The sequence below is a fragment of the Grus americana genome, chromosome 5 (genome assembly GCF_028858705.1).
Source record: "Grus americana isolate bGruAme1 chromosome 5, bGruAme1.mat, whole genome shotgun sequence".
NCBI lineage: Eukaryota > Metazoa > Chordata > Aves > Gruiformes > Gruidae > Grus > Grus americana.
In genome coordinates this window covers 32962643-32980785 of record NC_072856.1, presented here as the reverse complement: position 1 = coordinate 32980785, position 18143 = coordinate 32962643, and the positions used below count along the sequence as shown (strand labels likewise).

The window sequence follows — 18143 nt, the reverse complement described above, 5'->3', positions numbered from 1 at the left end:
GTATACATCAAAGGGAGGCAAAACGCCTAAGCAGAAAGAGAATTTGCATATTAAATGCCAGTGCTCTAAGGATCAGTGCTTTTGTGTCTGCAGTTGAGTTGATTTCATCCACCGCCTCCTCTTCAGATGTCTGTCATAAATCTCTTTGCACGTCTGCCTCCTTTTCTTCTTTTCATGCCATGCTGTTTTTTGGGGGTATTTTTCTATGCAGAGAGAAGAATTCTTTCTAGTATTGTATTCTGGTGGCCAGTCAGGGCACTGGCAATTTTACAGATCACACTTCTGTCTTTTTATAACTTGAATGTTGTTTCTGGTAGTGATTCTGTAAGCAAAACTTGGAGAAGAAAATATTTTTTTTCTTGTTTGGAGTTTCATCTGCCCTCTTAAATTGGCTTATCCTGTTATATAAATTAATGTTTTATGGACCACTAGAGAAGAGAGTACTATCTGAAAGTTGGAAAGTGTGTTTCTTTAAGGGGCCACTGGGATGAAGGAAATGTGCCTGAAAGACCTGCAACCTAATCTAACTAGCTTTTAAAATTGAAGATGATTGTTATCACTTTATGGTGTTGCACCTCATTGTAGAGCAGAGCAACACATAAGGGAGCCATAACCTCCTCTTAGACAAGTCGTTGTCAAAACCCAGGTGCCCTCATGTTCCTACTTTAAAGGGGTTTTTTTAATATGCAGATGCTTCAATGTAGTCCAGGTCTGGGAAAGTACTGATCTAGAGGCTGAAATTTCCCAACTACGGTTTTACTGTAGCAGAGACTCTAGTTCTGTCACTTTCTCTCCGCTTACCATGCAAATTGACCCCCTGTATTCTTTGAGGAGGGCCCGACGTCCTTGAGTTGTTCAGTGCACCGTGTCTCTGCTGAAAGAGTTTCCAGTCAGTTATCAGCAGAGTTTATATTTAGTGCAGCATATGAAGGTGGACTGAAATGGCTGCTTGAGCTCACGAGCTGCCTGGGGAGTCAGTGAGCAATGGTTACTAAAGTCACTAAATGTGTGTCCTGCCTGTAGTGTAGTGATTTTGATGGGATTAGTTCTGTCCTGTGCTCGTGGTGGTTTTCAGCTATTTTATTCCTGCCTAGAGGATTGTTTCAGCTCTCAGTAAGAGCAGTCTGCAGTAGTCTTAACCTCAGCTGTGCAACCTCTTAGCTGCAGACTTGGCTTTCTGTGTCTGTGGCTGTTCCTGTTGCATCACTTCTGCTTTTTATCAGTGTACTTGCTCACACCACAGCCATCTACTGCTATACCACCTAAATATGCCTCTTGCTTGTTCTGCTTTCGTGACAAAACAAACGTAAGCTGCTGGTGTTTGTCAGTCCAGGAAGGGTTGACGCTGTACCCAAAGCGTGTGTCAGACCACTGTGGTCTTTTTTTTTTTTTTTTGCTCTTTTGAAAGTTGCATCTCTTCTTGCTAACCTGAGATCCTCCCGGAGAAGTCCATTGCCTGCCGATACCTGCATGAAAGGTCAGTAGCTTGGAAGCCTTTGCTCCAGCGTTTCCCAGCCTGCATCCTGTCATGCACTCTGCCTGGTACAAGGGCTCCCCGCAGCTCCCCTGCTCTGAGCCACTTGTTGGCTGCTGTAACCAGCTGATCCCAGCTGATCAGGCTTAGCTAGGAGAGAGGTGATCTTTCACTGGCAGGGCTGGGCCTGCTTGCCTGAAAGATTGAGGGGTGTAGGGGGGGAGGAGAGGCAGCAGGAATTGAATTTGGCTGTAGGAGTATGTAAATAGAAACACAAAGGCGTTTCCTAGAACAGGAAAAGGGAAAACTTAACCCATACATAGCGAAGATGCTTGCTTATAATGTGGTATTGGTTACAGTAGATTTCTCTTGCCAGCAATACAGTAGTCTGTAATTATGTTTATCTAGTTGTTATGACAAGTGTCATGTCTTTAGGAATGCCATCATACATATTTAATCTCTATTATGAAGTTATTATGGGTACAAATGAAATTACTTCAGATGTAATGATTTAACCCCCAGCACAGAGAGGAGTAGTTAGGGACAGGTAGATGACTTTGAAGTCTTTGCAAGTCCTGTGTAATTAACCCAGCTTTACTGTTCAGTAATTATGCAGACAGTATTTTCCTTGACTTTGAGCAGCTGCAAAAATTGATTTTAAGTTTAATCAGTGGAAGCTGAAGGAGGGTTGATTTAGATTAGATGTTAGAAAGAAAGTCTTTACTGTTAGAGTGGTGAGGTACTGGAACAGGTTGCCCAGAGAGGTTGTGGATGCCCCCTCCCTGGAAGTGTTTAAGACCAGTTTGGCTTTGGGCAACGTGGTCTAGTGGAGGGTGTCCTTGCCTGCAGCAGGGGGGTTGGAACTAGATGATCTTTGAGGTCCCTTCCAACCCAAACGATTCTATGATTCTATGATTCTATGATTCTATGATTCTATGATTCTATGATTCTATGATTCTATGATTCTATGATTCTATGATTCTATGATATGTTTCCTATAAATTTCAGGAAGTGAGCTTTGTACATAGCAAGAAATATTTTCACCCACTATTTGTGTGCTGTTTTGTTGCTGAGTAGTGGCAGCTAGTGCTCTCTCTCCGAAAGCTTAGTGTTGCACAGCTTGCTTTGTGATGCAGTCTGCAAACATGGTATTTTCAAATTGAGCCTAGTGATGCTAATAAGAGACCAGTTGAAGTCTGGCTTGTTGCTTGCTTATTTGTTTATTTTAAACTGATGATATTTGTGTGTGATAATTCAAGACAGTTACTGAGGAGGCTCACACTGTCGAAGACCTGCAGGACCAGTAGTTAGACGTATAAAACCCCTGCCTCTTCCCTGCTGCTTTCTCTGCCTGTGTGTTGGCAGGCTCCAAAAGCAGGGCATACAAGGAGAACCTTCTCCGCAGTGCACAGGGTCGATGTCTCACATGGCTCTGGTGATTCCCCAAGGGGGGCTGCTATCCTGGCAACCAGCCCACCCAGCAGCCCGTTTGCTTCCTGGTGTAAGTGAGTGTTAAGTGGAATGGGTTGGTCATCACCTCTGCAGCTGCAACCTTGTAGGCAAGGTAGGGTACAGCTTTTGGAGCTGGTAGGGCAGGGTAAAGGGAAACTGGCTTCTGGAAGCGCTTTTATGTAGAAAATGAAATGCTGCATTGTATTTATGCTATGGACTAGAATGGCTTTCAGTCCACCAGTGTAAACTTACTTGCCATAGGAATGACTTCCTTGTAGATGCTTGAACTTTGCTAGGCTGAAATGTGTACCATTTTAACCTCGTGCTCAGAAGGGAACCAATTTCAATACTGTGTCTGTCTGTAGCTTCCTTAGCTCGTGCTTTAAAAGCTCCAGAACCATTTTGAAAACTTTAAAGCTGTTTACATTTTCCCTCAACTCATTTTCCTCCTGGTTTGTAATTAAATGTTGCTGTGGTTTGCTGCTGTTCCTGGTTTTTTTTCCCTGCATTGATTTAATGGAGTTTTGTAATAAGTGGTAATTGAAAGAATCTCTGATCAAAACCAAGTTAGCATGTTGTTTGGGAATGAAGATAGATCCAGTACTCCAACATAACTTCTTATCTCTTTCTGCAGGATTCATAAGGGAGCATAAGTTTTAAGAGGGAAATCTTGTTGATACATCAGTCTTTTTTTAAAAAAAACCAACCAACCCCAAACAAAAAAAAACCCCACCCCAACTCAACACCACCTTCCCAAACCCATCCTCAAACCCCCAATTTCTGTAGGTGAGCTTGAGAGTGGTGTTCTTACGCTATATAAAAATACAGATCTTTCCATAGCTAAACCTGCAACTTGATTTTCAACAGTAGCTGTTAAAGGTAGCTTGCTTTGAAAAGAGCTATAGTTTATATGTGTAGTTTTAAATACATAGATCAGTGAAATACTTGAATGTCTCTGATGTATTTAAGATGTTTGGTTTTGGTGGTTTTTTTCCTTCTTAGTAAGCTTCTGGAAAGTCTTCAAGGAGTAGGTATTGAAGCAGCTCACACTAATACAATTATACTGTGGGGTGTGCCAGAATCTCCTTTGGGTATTGGAGCCCATATGTGCCAATCACTCTCACAAGGCATTTTATTTGTTAGACCTAGTCAGGTGCTCTAATGTTAATTAAAACTTCTTTAAATTAGGGGTGAGGGGGAGGTACAGATGCCTACTGGGTATGTGTTGGTCTCTGATAAGCCAAAAGGCAAAAGAAAGCTGATGTGCTGTGAAGAAGACATAGTAATTTATCATCCTCTGCTGTGTTGGGATTCACTATACTTGAAAGCTAAGACAGAAACTGCCCCCAAAGTAGCCTGTATAGGTTATCCTTTGGTGTTGGTACACAGCCTGAGGAGAATCTCTTCCTGTGCCAAAACCCCAGCCTGGAAGGGTGATTGACATCTCTGCTTTTCAAGAGAAGTGTCAAAATTGCAGAGCATTGCTCAGAGGGTATGAAAGCTTCGCTTCTCCATCTGCTGCCGCATATGCCACTGGTGACCCGGTGGCCATATGTGGGACCATCCTGAAAGCTTTAAACCCAGTTTCTCTCCAAGGGCCCCTCACCCCTTTTGAAAGTCCAAAAAGGGCACGCTGCTTGCTTCGGGAGAGGGAGGCTCCTGTTTTCCCCTTAGGAAAATCTAGTAGTACGTCTTTATAAAACTAAAGCATTATTGCAAAGAGCCACGTGATCCTGAAATGCTGCAAACTGGTTCTGTGATGTGCAACAAAAATATGCTGGGGACTCATCACAGGCTTTGTCCTGGCTTTGTGAGCAGACACTATAAAACCATACAAGCCTGCTAACAGAGATCCATTAAGAACTGCTTCATGGGTATGGGGAGTAGAGTTGTATGATCAGGGGTTGTGTTTTTTGGTAAGCGTAGGATTATTTCAGTTGAATGAGAGACACAAATAGGAGTTTGCTGGGTTTACTTTTAATTTAATTAGCTGTGAGAACCTCCATCTCAAGTCTGTTTCTGGCTTGCAGTCTTGCAGGGCTTGCACACTCCTGAGACTCAAAAAGCTGACATTTAAATGTGACAATGAAATATTTTAACAACAAAGGAGATCTTTAAGCAGGCTAGACAAAAATTCCATTCAGCTGCACAGCTTTTACTTTCACTTTTGGGTGACTGGATTGCCCAGTTCTTGGTTGCTGTGCTTTCCCAAGTGGAGAAGGTTACCTTATTAATAACCATCTTTTTAAGTCTTGAAATTTTTAGTATTAATGCCGAATAAAAAGGGTATGTGAGAGGATAAGAGACAAAAAACATACCCATGGTTTTTTGGCACCATAGAAATACATTTACTTTCTCCTATGCTTGTTTGGGAAGTATGCAGTATTTGTGATTACTAGATTTTTTTATTTGTAGAAGTGTAGGTGTGTATCTGATGGCTGGACTTGATGCAGTTCTAATTGGTGTATTTCGATAACTTCTCAGAAGGTTCTGTCCCATTGGGGAAAAAAAACCCAAAACCCAAAGCTTGAGTGCTGCTGAAAAACGTTTTCAGTAACACTTTGCTATGCTTGAAACTATGATCTGATCTCTTCTTATAATTGAAATTTTTAAATGGAATGTGTGAGGGTAGTTTTGAATATTCTTTGGGTTTGAGTAACTTGTGCAGTATATCTCAAACCCAGATGTGAGTTTTGCAGGTAATGCCTATACTTGAAACATAGCTGTGTGCCTGTGTCCTAAAAACATAGCAGAGCTGCTTCTACCCCTCAGCCTTCTGGCTCTCTTACCAGAGTTGCCCTTCTTATCCCCTATGTATTTGCAGCTAATACTTACTTGTTGTGCATTCCTAGGTGTGTGAATCAACCTATCGTCACTGAATCATCTCTTTAATCATACTGACTTGACAACCATTGTATGCCAGCTTGTGTCAACACCAGGTAAGGTGAAAGCTAATGCTGTTACTTTATTTTTCCCAACTCTTTGCTTTTTAAACCTGCATTTTGTCCAAATGCCAGTGACTTTACAGAAAAGTCAGAATGCTGTCTTCCATGTTCTCCTGCAACGGGACAGCCGCTTACTGTTAGTATTACTTCCTGTTTCGAAAACTAGTGTTCTAAAATGTTTTTAGGGTCTGACTCTTCTGTAGCCATGCCTTAGCCTTTTTCCTGACACCTCTCATAACCTGGGTTTTATGGTGTTGAGATACCACAAGCTGGCTTTTTCCTTGTATTCTACACCCACTTACCACTCCCTGGTTTTGCTGTAGAAACTGTTGAACTCCTGCCTTCCAGAGTTAAGGTGATAAGCTGCCTGTACTATCCGACCTTTTCTCTTGAACAAAAAATGTTTTTTGTTTTGATTTTCTTTTCCCTTACCTGCTCCCAAATGTTACCTTTGAAAACCTATCACAGAAGGATCTTACTTGTGTACCTTACATTTTAGTGGTAAGAAACTTACATGGATATGTCTTTCTAAAGAGAATTAATCATAAAACTGTGTTTTTTGGACCTCACTCTTTTATCCCCTTTTAGAAAAAGGAAGTAGATTGGGGTTGGGGAGGAAATCCCTCTAAGGCTTTCAACAAGGCTATTTTCCAGAACTCTAGGGGAGTCCTAGTGCTGACGAACTAATGTGAGCCTTTGTTCTGATGCTAATCAGAATAGGGATAATTCCTCTGACTACGCCCTCTTCCCCTCAGATCGCTCTAGCAATGATAAGGCATTAAGCTCCTTTTGCTACCACTCTTCTTGCTGTGCTGGCCTGTTGTTCTTGTTTCCTGCAACTGCTACATTGAGTGAAAAGGCTTGAGTTTTGAGGGGGTCTCATGAGGAATGCACATTTAAATCTTTTAAGATTATTTATTTTTGGGTGCTCATGAGTGGTGCTTGTAGACTTGAGTTAAATAGATATCTTGGATATGTGTGTGTCTTTATTTTTTGTATGATTAAATAAGAAAACACTTTGATGCAGGACACATTGGACTTGAATATAGTGGCATCTTTTGTTACATGTTGGGACATGCAATTGAAAGAATGCAAGTCAGCATGTAGCTGAAACTTAGAAGGTATTTTTCCTTCTGTCTCTTCTTCTTTCTTGGCCAGAGCAAACAAATATTGTTTCTCAAATGCTTTTAAATACCCTTAAAGAGACTAACTTCTAATCACTAGTCCAAAGAGCTCTGTAAGTTTTCTAGGATGAATGTGTATGCAACCTGTATATTGTTTTGGTTTATGCCAATGATCTGCTCCCAGTCTAAAGACGAACTGCACAGCAGTAGAGAGAGGAGCTTGAAGCCTAGGTGTATAGTGAAATACGATTTTGTGTGTAATGTAACACAAAAAATAGTCCATTAAAAATGTGTCTCTTCACTAAATCTTATTTGTGGCTGTGGGGAAAGTGTAGGCGGATGTTGGTGAAGATACTGGTTAGGTCTGATGTGAAATGATCACATCAAAGCTGTTAAAATGTCTTGCAGATCAAGAATGGAAGGGGAGAAGTGTACCGAGTTAGCCTCTTTAGCCTTTCCTGGAAGTACGAAGCTGATAAGAAGCTCATCCTTGTGCTTCTAAAATCAGGTCTCCTAGTATAGCTGTTTGGTTTGTGAAAGTGGGCTCTCTGAGGATAGTTGGTGGCAAATCTCTGTGGATAATCTGTCCTGAGTCTGGCTGAGCTGGCCTTCTGGTGAATTTCTAAGGGAGTTTGCTATCTTTCACTAGGGGCTGTTTGAGACCCTCTTTAGTATCAGTGTAGAATAGGGGGACAGGAGGGATTTAGATGAGTCGAAGAACTTCGCTAGAAGGCAGAGATTGACTGAGTGCGTCTGCACAGCTAGCATCTGCATATCAGTGCAATGGTCTCATAGTGTTTCATTTTGGTGGAGAGTGGTTTTTTTCTAATGCGGAACTGGAAAAGGCCTGCAGTGACGATATAAAAATCTGATCTCTTTGCAAACTGTGTGATTTTTGGCTGTGTAGGCGTAATATCTTGATGAACTGAGCTCAAAAAAGTGTGTAAAAACTTTTGGGGAGGAGGGAGAAAGGCTCTGTCAGAAGATGTCCATCTGAGGAGACTGATTTACAGTGTTTGGGGCAGAGGCTCCAGAGCCGAAATGTACCTTTTTGCTAGTGACTGTGCACAGGTGGGGAGCGCGTGTTACAAAGGCTGTCCAGTGTGGCTTCCTGAAGTGAACTTGTGTGGAAGCTTTAGGTGTGAGAAGAGGTTTATGAGCACTACCAAACAGTAATTGTTTAAGGTTGATTGTGTTGACAGTATCCTGAAAAGACATCACTAGTAGATGTAGTGTGACACATTTTATGTGGGTAAAATTATGGGCTAGGCATAGCCGCCTTTGCCTAGCTCTACTAACCCCACAGTTGTTCAGTCCCAGGAAATGCTCATTTTCAGGGTGATGATTGCTTTTATGACCTGAAAATAAAAACTGGAAGGCGTGTGTGGTGTTGCTTTTCTTTACTCTCGATTGGCATATGCAGGGCACTTGCTGTGAATGAGTACCCTTGTACTTAGTTATTCATATTCTATCACTTTGCAACATCCTGTTCATCTCTTATAATTTGAGACAATTATCACAGAACACAATCACACAATGGTAGGGGTTGGAAGGGACCTCTAGAGATCATCTAATCCAACCTCCCTGCTAAAGCAGGATCACCTGGAGCAGGTTGCACAGGATTGTGTCCAGGTGGGTTTTGAATATCTCCAGAGGAGGAGACTCCACAACCTCTCTGGGCAGCCTGTTCCAGTGCTCTGTCACCCTCAGAGTCAAGAAGTTTTTCCTCATATTCAGGTGGAACTTCCTGTGTTCCAGTTTGTGCCCATTGCCCCTTGTCCTGTCACTGGGCACCACTGAGAAGAGTCTGGCCCCATCCTCTTGACATCCACTCTTTAGATACTTACAAGCATTGATAAGATCCCCTCCCAGTCTTCTCTTCTCCAGAGAGAACAGACCCAGGTGTTTCAGCCTTTCCTCATATGAGAGATGTTCCAGTCCCCTAATCATCCTCGTAGCCCTCCGCTGGACTCTCTCCAGTAGTTCCCTGTCTTTCTTGAACTGGGGAGCCCAGACCTGGACACAGTACTCCAGATGTGGCCTCACCAGGGCAGAGTAGAGGGGGAGGATAACCTCCCTTGACCTGCTGGCCACGGTCTTCCTAATGTACCCCAGGATACCACTGGCCGCCTTGGCCACAAGGGCACATTGCTGGCTCATATTCAACTCGTCCACCAGGACTCCCAGGTTCTTCTCTGTAGAGCTGCTTCCCAGCAGGTTATTCCCTAACCTGTACTGGTGCATGGGATTATTCCTCCCTTTGAATTTTTCCAGGAGTTCCTTGCTCATTCATTCAGGTCTTCTCCCTCCTTTGCTTGATTTCCGACTCTTTGGGATGCACCAATCTTGAGCTGGGAGGAAGTGGTGCTTGAATATTGACCAGCTCTTGGGCCCCTTTACCTTCTAGAGCCCTAACCCATGGGATTCTCTCAAGCAGGTCTTTGAAAAGGCCAAAGTTAGCTCTCCTGAAGTCCAGGGTTGTAATCCTACTTATTGTCTTGCTCCTTCCACACAGGATCCTGAATTCATAGAATCATAGAATGGTTTGGGTTGGAAGGGACCTCAAAGATCATCTAGTTCCAACCCCCCTGCTGCAGGCAGGGACACCCTCCACTAGACCACATTGCCCAAAGCCCCATCCAACCTGGTCTTAAACACTTCCAGGGATGGGGCCTCCACAACCTCTCTGGGCAACCTGTTCCAGTGCCTCACCACTCTCACAGTAAAGAATTTCTTCCTAACATCTAATCTAAATCGACCCTCCTTCAGCTTAAACCCATTACCCCTTGTCCTGTCACTACACTCCCTGATGAACAGTCCCTCACCATCTTTCCTGTAGGCCCCCTTCAGATACTGGTAAGCTGCAATTAGATCTCCCCGGAGCCGCCTTTTCTCCAGGCTGAACAATCCCAACTCTCTCAGCCTGTCCTCATAGGAGAGGTGCTCCAGCCCTCTGATCAGCTTTGTGGCCCTCCTCTGGACTCGCTCCAACAGCTCCATGTCTCCCCTGTACTGGGGCCCCCGGAGCTGGATGCAGTACTCCAGGTGGGGTCTCACAAGAGCAGAGTAGAGGGGCAGGATCACCTCCCTCGACCTGCTGGTCATGCCTCTTTTGATGCAGCCCAGGACACAGTTGGCTTTCTGGGCTGCAAGTGCACACTGCCAGCTCATGTTGAGCTTCTCATCAATCAATACCCCCAAGTCCTTCTCATCAGGGCTGCTTTTAATCCATTCCCCACCCACCCTATAGTTGTGCTTGGGATCGCCCCGACCCACGTGCAGGACCTTGCACTTGGCCTTGTTGAACTTCATGCGGTTTGCACAGGCCCACCTCTCCAGCCTGTCAAGGTCCCTCTGGATGGCATCCCTTCCCTCCAGCGTGTCGACCACACCACACAGCTTGGTGTCGTCGGCAAACTTGCTGAGGGTGCGCTCAATCCCACTGTCCATGTCCCCAACAAAGATGTTGAACAGTGCCGGTCCCAGTGCCAGTCCCAGTACCGACCCCTGAGGAACACCACTCATCATCGTTCTCCACTTGGACATTGAGCTGTTGACCACAACTCTTTGAGTGCGACCATCCAGCCAATTCCTTATCCACCGTGTGGTCCATCCATCAAACCCATGTCTCTCCAATCTAGAGACAAGGATGTCATGCAGGACAGTGTCAAATGCCTTGCACAAGTCCAGGTAGATGACATCAGTTGCCCTTCCCTTATTCACGGACGCTGTAACCCCATCATAGAAGGCCACCAAGTTTGTCAGGCACGATTTGTCCCTTGTGAAGCCGTGTTGGCTGTCACCAATCACCTCCTTATTTTCCATGTGCCTGAACATAGTCTCCAGGAGGGTCTGCTCCATGATCTTGCCAGGCATGGAGGTGAGACTGACCAGCCTGTAGTTCCCTGGGTCTTCCTTTTTACCCTTCTTAAAAATGGGGGTTATGTTCCCTCTCTTCCAATTGACCATCTCAATTACACCATCTCATGGTCACTACAGCCAAGGTTGCTCCCAGCCTTCACATCCTCAACCAATCCTTCTTTGTTAGTAAGTACAAGGTCCAGCAGCACCCTTCTCCTCATGGGCTCTTCTACCACCTGTGTCAAAAAGTTATCAATGCTCTGCAGGAACCTCCTGGCTGTGTTGCCTTTCCAGCAAATATCAGGGTGGTTGAAGTCCCCTATGAAGACCAGGACCTGTGATCGTGAGACTACTTCCAGCTGTCTCCAGACAGCTTTCCAGAAGGCCTCATCGACTTCCTCTTCCTGATCAGATGGCCTGTAGTAAACACCCACAACAGTGTCACCCATATTAGCCTGCCCCTTAATTCTAGCCCATAAGCTATTGACTCGTTCTTCATCCACCCCTATGCAGAGCTTGATACATTCCAGTTCCTCTTTCACATAAAGAGCAACTCCACAACCTTGCCGTGCTGGCCTGTCTTACCTAAACAGTATGTAGCCATCCATGATAACATTCCAGTCATGTGAGCGATCCCACCATGTCTCTGTAATTACAACGAGATCATGGCCCTGCAAATGCACGCAGACCTCTAGTTCTTCCTGTTTATTCCCCATGCTGCGTGCGTTGGTGTACAGGCATTTCAGAGAGGTAGTTGAGAGTGGAGACTTCCCTTGAGGGGTGCAAGAGTGTCCACCATAGCCATACACACCCTTGAGGTGGTTTGATTTCTGGTCCTCATCTTGGGAGGCAGCTAAGGAACATTTGTCACTGCTCTGGTTGGCCTGGCTTATTCCCCAGTTGGATGTGATGGCATGAGTGTTGCCACTTTGGACCCCACCCCCCAAGTCTTTCAGTTTAAAGCCTGCTTCACCATGTTGGCCAGCCTGCTGCCAACTCCTGAAATGGCGTGTGTGTATGAGGGAGAGAAAGAAACACAGAGAAGTTGCAGTACCTAACACAGGATTCCTCTCCTCCACTATTTTTATCCTGTGAAGTGATAACAGGAGGATGGCAGAAGCATTTCTGAACAGCTCCTGTGCAAAGCTTCCCATAAGGCCTTGAATGCTCTCTAACTTGTGCTTTCTTGGCTGTTTTCCCCCTTGTCTGCTTGAACTATTTGTAATGTGGAAAGCCTAAAACCCAAGTGCTTGTAACAGTGGTGTCTGCTCTGGGGTTGGCCAGAGTTCACCTGCATCCTTTCTTACATATCAAGATTTCTCTTTTGTGTGTATTTTGACTTGTATGTTTTTTGGGTTTTTTTTTTTTGTTCCAAGTTAGTATTTCCTTTTCACGTGGTGTGCTGTAGAATGAAACTCCAGGGGCGTACAGCATTGTTGTTATTAAAAATTAAGGAAACAGTACAGAATATTCAAAATTTATCTGGTTTTCTCCCCAAATATTTTCTTTCTGCTCCACTGACAGGAGGTCAGAGGAGACTTCCTCTGCCTGTTTCTTTGTGTATGAACTGAGGGTTTGGATTCTAGATGAGAGTGGGTTGGGTTTTTAGTGGATTTTTTTGTGTTTATTTTAAGGTAACTTGAAGACCAGCTTAACCCTTGTGTCTCTCTGGTTTAATCTCTGGTAGAGAGGAAGGAAGACGGGTTTTCAGCAGCCACCATATCCTGGAGGTAGTATATTGGTCTGTTTAAGCTTCAATGATCACTTCTTCCTACCTCCTCCCACTTCCCCCCCAACATTTTGTGGAACAGACACTTCTTCATTTTATTTCTTCATCTGTATTTATCCCTTATTGTGAAACTAGAGTTTTTTAATTAGCATAGCTTAGTTATGAATTAACACACCGCAAAAAGTCTCTTTGACTTTTCATGTGACAAACAACTTGATGCATGTGAGATTGGGAAGAAGATCCCCCCCCATCGCCTTGTGCTCCCTGGCCGATTCCCCTCCAGCTCTGTTACCTTGACATCCAGTTGTGTTTACAGGTAGAGCTTAGCATCTTGAGGAGTGCTTTCTTCAAACTAGCTGGTGATCAGTTATCTCGCCTAACCTTGGAGTGGCAGGTTGGAACCCAGCATTACCTGCAGGTGCCATTTCCCCCCTGACTGTAGTAGGGATCAGGCTCTGACCATATGCTCCTTAAACAGGAGTTGCAGTGAGGCCAGCTTGGTTCATGTGGGATGTATGGATTGAGGTACTTCTCCTTTGCAAGGGTAGATCCTTCAGATGAAAATGAAGGCATGCCTGGGGGCAATGGGTGTTGCCAATGTCCTTACTGTGGCTGTTCAAGGAAACTGGCATTATAGCTGGTCTACCATCTCACTTTCTGAAATCCTCTCTTCTCTTTGCCTTTCCAACAGAAAGGGCTTAGCAGTTTGTGACAGAAAGCATTCTTCTCTATTTGAGCAAATCTGTTTTAAGAGTCCAAGAAAAGACAGCTATTTGTAATGGACATCAGAGCTATTGATGTGTAACTTACTTTTGGGGCAGGTAGTTGCCTCTGTATTGGTAGAGTAGCAGTTTTATGGCAGTGAGAGCCTGGAATGAACTCATAAATATGAAATACTCATTTGAAAAACAACTCGCTACAGAAAATCTCCTGTTTGAGAGGTATGTCACCTGAAGATAGGCCTACTGCAGAATAGGTTGAAGTCTGTCAGTGCCTCTGGTTTTTGCTTTAAATGATTCACAGGGAAAAGCTAGATTCTTCAGAACAACTTGGATGTTTTGGTTGGTTTGATTTTTTTTTTTTTTTTTTACTAAAACTAGGCTGTCCTGCATAAAGTCTGAGGCAGCACAGGGAGGTGGAAAAGGAGATGTGTATTGTACTTGCAAGACTTTTGAAAGGGCCTGAACACTGAAGTTGGAAGGAGTTGAAGCATTTGAGCCACTGAACATTAACACTTGGCACAAACGTGCTTCTGACCTCTGGCAACGTGGCTGAGAAAATAGTCGTGGTTGCTCCTTGTAAGTTGATCTCTATTGCCTTGGTTGATCTGTGTACCTGTGCCCGGTCTTTTCCACCATCTCCAACAGTGCACTAGGGCATTGGTTGGTGCTGACTAAAGAGGAGAACTTGAGTCAGAAATACTGCTGCTTACAGAATGATGCATGTGCTGCAGCCTCCCCAAGCATTGTTCCAGACAAGCTTTGCTGAATTTGAGATATGTGATAAGATTTTTTTTTTTTTTTTTTTTTTACTCTGAGGTACTTGGTGGCAAGCAACCACATTTGTTAAAGCAAGCTGGTATTTTATAGTCTTCCTGCATTGTGCATTTAATTGCTGCATAACTGATTCCTGCTGTCTCAAGTGTACATTGATTTTTCTTTTTTTTATGCCAACTGTTTAACAGGCTCCCAGTACATAGGGGAATTTGGCACCCTCTTTATACTTAAAGTTGTACTTGGAGTAGTTGAGAGATATTATTCAGCTTAGTCAATACAGTACTGTGTCTTAACAAGGGCATGTGTGTATCCTAAATTCTGTGAAGATATAGCTGGGCACTATCTAGCTGCTCAGAGAAGTCCAAGGCAACACTTTCCTCCCTTTTAGCACCTCACGCTGGGTGCTCAATCTGTTTAATCCCCAGAAGTGGTGAATTTTATAGGATGGATACAGTAAACAGTGCAGAAGGGTTTTTTGTCTTCCAAGCCATGAAGATCAATATTAAATGTAAAATCAGTAAATTCTATCTGGATTTTTTTTTCTTTCTCTAGGACTCAGTGATTATCTTAGCCTTTCTTGTCTTTGAGGTCTTCTCTGTCTGCTTTTTGGCTATGGAGTCAAAAATGTTGTATGGTAGAATTACGGTAGAATTTGCTGTAAGTGTAGAAGGCAGCCTGTTTTTCAAGTTGAAGCAAATTTTTGGAGGTAGGTGAGGTTAAGGAGGAGCCAATAAGATATTTTAAGCAGGCTTTTTGAAGCTGGCTTAATTTGTTAGTTATACTGGGATGAGCTCATGAATTCAGTAGAGTTATTTCAGACTTGCACTGTGAGGGTGATTAGTATTATACTCTCCGTACCTGATGTTTGAAAGACTACTGTAGAGATCCTCTCCCCTTTTTGGAGAAGGGAAGGAAGATAGAAATATTGCAAACACAGTAAGTGGAATCCCTTGGTGAGCGTGAACACTGTGCCTGCTACCCAGGGATCGGATGCTGAGAAAGGTATTTGACTTAGACTGCCTGTGAGAACAGAGACTGATAGTGCTGGAGGCTGAGGCTCTATTAGCCTCTAAGCAAAAAAACAGAGGAGGTTAAGAAAGGCGATTAGCGTAGGCAGTGTTAACGCAAGCTTTGTATAGTGCAAAGAATGTCGTGTAGCTGTTGCCTGGGCTTCTCTACTTGCTTCCTGCTTATCAAAGCCTCTAGCATCTGCAGGAAATCAAGCAGTGAGCTAGATGAGCTTGTTTTGATCACATGTGAATTGTTGCACACCTATATGTGTGTGAATTTTTGAGGGTAGATCAGTTTCCTTAGCTATATATCTGTAATCAAGATGTAATCTACAGTGTGCTAGGCAGTGCTCTCAGGTGGGGACAAATCACAATTAAAGGCTAGTAGCATGTGATGGAGGAAGGCAGGAAAAACAAAAACACTGAAAAATGTAATTAATTACAACTGAACTAGGCTGTTTCTTTCCTGTGAAGCTACTCCAAGGAAGGTGATGATCTGACTACATTTGGGAAGGCAAACCTGTCAACAATCTACCAGACTACTGGTGTCCAGGAACTAGCTCTCAGAAGGGACGCTGTCGCTTGGCTTCCTGGTGAGAAGCAATAGCTTTGGTTGTGAAAAGTCAGAGTAATAAAGGTTGGACCTCTGGAGCTACTATGGACCCAGCCTCCTGCTCAGAGCAGGTGCTGGGGTTATGTAGATCTGGATAAAAGGGGTAGATCTGGATGTCTTATGTAATGGATTGGGCTGTAAGTAGTAGGTGAGTGTCCCTCGTGGGACTTTCCCTCGACAAACACTGAGCTTTCTTCCCAACTAAGTGAAATCACTGCTACTAGCCAGAGAACAACAGGAGGCTCTTGAATCCTGAGAAGAGGATTGCAACAACTTCTCTATTCAAATCCACATGTTTAGGTGATATTCAGCTGGCTGCTGGGGTCTGGGCTTTGAGGCCCTTTATTATTGTGTCTTTGAAGAGTCTAGATCCAGGAGGAAGTGGTAAGAGGTTGTAGGTGTCCTCTCAAGAGAAGTTGTTAAATTTGTTTAACATAGGGGGAAGGAAGATTTCTTGCCTTGAGTTCTCGTATAAGGTAAAAACATATCTGCCTGCCCAGATGTGATAACCTCTCTCCCTCCCTTCCCGCCCTTCTTCACCCTCTGATGAAAGCATATGTTCCAGTACATACATGTCTTAAAATAGGTAAAACATTTCTATCCTTACAAGCATAATGTTTTCAAACACCAGTGTAATCTCTCGTTCTGTCAATGGTACACCCTGGGGGTATGGGCGTTGTTATTTGGCCGTAGATTTTTGCCTTTAGGCTGTGTTTGTCGAAAGAAGTTTTAAGTAAATTCAATCCAGTTTACTTTGTATTGGTATGAAAAGCTTAAAACCCATTCTTTTTCCTTGATATTTCTGTGGAGAAACATTGCTGGAGTGAGACTTGCACTTGGATATCTTGGCTGTGTTTTATAGGTAGTCCTCTGTAACACAGGATGAGCTTCTCTGTCTTCTGGAATACGAGGAATGAAAATACAGAAGGAAAAACTCATCAAGTAAAAATGATATGTGGATTTACTTCCACAATAATGACCATTTCCAGTGTAATAGGGCATAATGCGTGGCCGCCGTGTGCCTTGCACTGTGGTGTGCGACTTCATTATGTTGTGGTTTTGTCAATGTGTGGCTGTAAGGTTGTCAAGCTTTCAGCTGCTGGTGTAAATTTGTGCCAGCCACGCCTGGCACACGAGGAGTTGGTGACCTTGTACGTGTGTGGGGCGTGGGCAGCTGTGGGGAGCACGGGTTTATGTACTGCACAGGGCAGGGTGGCAGGTGTGGGCGTTACTGTAGCTGGACACAGAAGTCTTTATTTGTTTAGTCATCTGGTCTCAGGTCAAGTGCCAAACTCAAGAATGTAGGGGTGCTACCTGGCCTGGAAAGAAAAACAAAGTCTTAATGTGGAAATGCTGTTATCAGGTGGAAAACATGAAGGTAGAAAGAAGCAGAGAGGGGTCTGTGCTGCTGCTGTGGCAGTGGCGGCTTCTGGAGTGCCTTGCTCCACATTTGATGGTGTTGCAGGCTGTGGAGGTGCATGTTTTGCTGTAATGGACATTAAGTAAACGATTTATCTAGAATGCAAGCATGCAGTGATAGCTCTACCACAGAGGAAGATTAATAGGAATCTCTGTTGAACAAAACCCCAAGATACTTTGTCCTGGGTTTTTTGGGTGTTTTTTGGCTTGAAATACGAAATGCCCAAGTTTGAGAGTGTGTTTGTCTTCATGCTGAGGGAAAGTGAATTTGGGGATCTCTTCCCACAGTAGCACTGAGCTAGACCTTATCTCCTTTTGCATCAAACAGAAGTGTTTCCTTGCCAGCCTTCATGGGGCAGGAGAGCTGAAATACATGGTGTTCAGAAAGCAAAAAAAAAAAAAATCCTGTTGCTCTGGGGTTTCTGAATGCCTAATGAGCAGGGACTACTTAAAGGGACTTGGTCAACTGGGAAATCCTGCCTTTGTGTGAAAAATTTCTCTACATCTGTTCATGTAAAATTATGAAAAAGTTTGGAGGGTGAAATATTTTCTCCTTTCAGATCATGATGTGCCTATTGACATAGATATGGTCATTTTGATATTTCACAGAATAAATCTATTCCTCCCGAGGTTGAAGGCTTGCCACACTTCTGTGTTTCTTCTCTGCACTACGTGAGGTAATGAGCAACCAAGCTATCATGAGTTTAAAGTTCAGACCATGGCAGAGCAGCTTGGGGGCATCTCTAATACCTGAAGCTCCTTTTAATTTACAGAGAAAAAAATCCTTTAATTACTGGATAGATGACAAATATGAGGATCAAAGTGAGACTTTTGAGGCAAAGCTTAACTGCTTTTAAGCTGGATGTAATCATGGCTCTCCTTGCTCATTAAGCTTAGTGTTGGGAGCTGAGAAGGCAGACTTGGGAAGAGACAATGCAAAAGACTTTTTGTCTGCCCTGTGAAATACTAGCCTTCCCCCTTGGCCTCCTTATCCTCAGCAGAGGACAGGTGCCATGTGCA

The 18143-nt window shown here is 43.8% G+C and overlaps 1 protein-coding gene across 5 annotated transcripts in view; it reads left to right on the top strand.

Annotated features, from left to right (window-relative positions):
- The window catches only part of SUSD6 (sushi domain containing 6), a 93669-nt gene that overhangs the window by 2434 nt on the left and 73092 nt on the right, over nt 1-18143 (top strand). For 3 of the 5 annotated variants that reach the window (XM_054826012.1, XM_054826009.1, XM_054826011.1), the window contains exon 2: nt 5779-5865. The exons of 1 other annotated variant lie outside the window; for it this stretch is intronic. The gene's annotated coding sequence lies outside the window, so the exon portion shown is untranslated. Of the gene's footprint in view, nt 1-1408; nt 1478-5778; nt 5866-18143 lie in introns of those variants that run through there. One more of the 5 variants, XM_054826007.1, reaches the window with a different exon arrangement.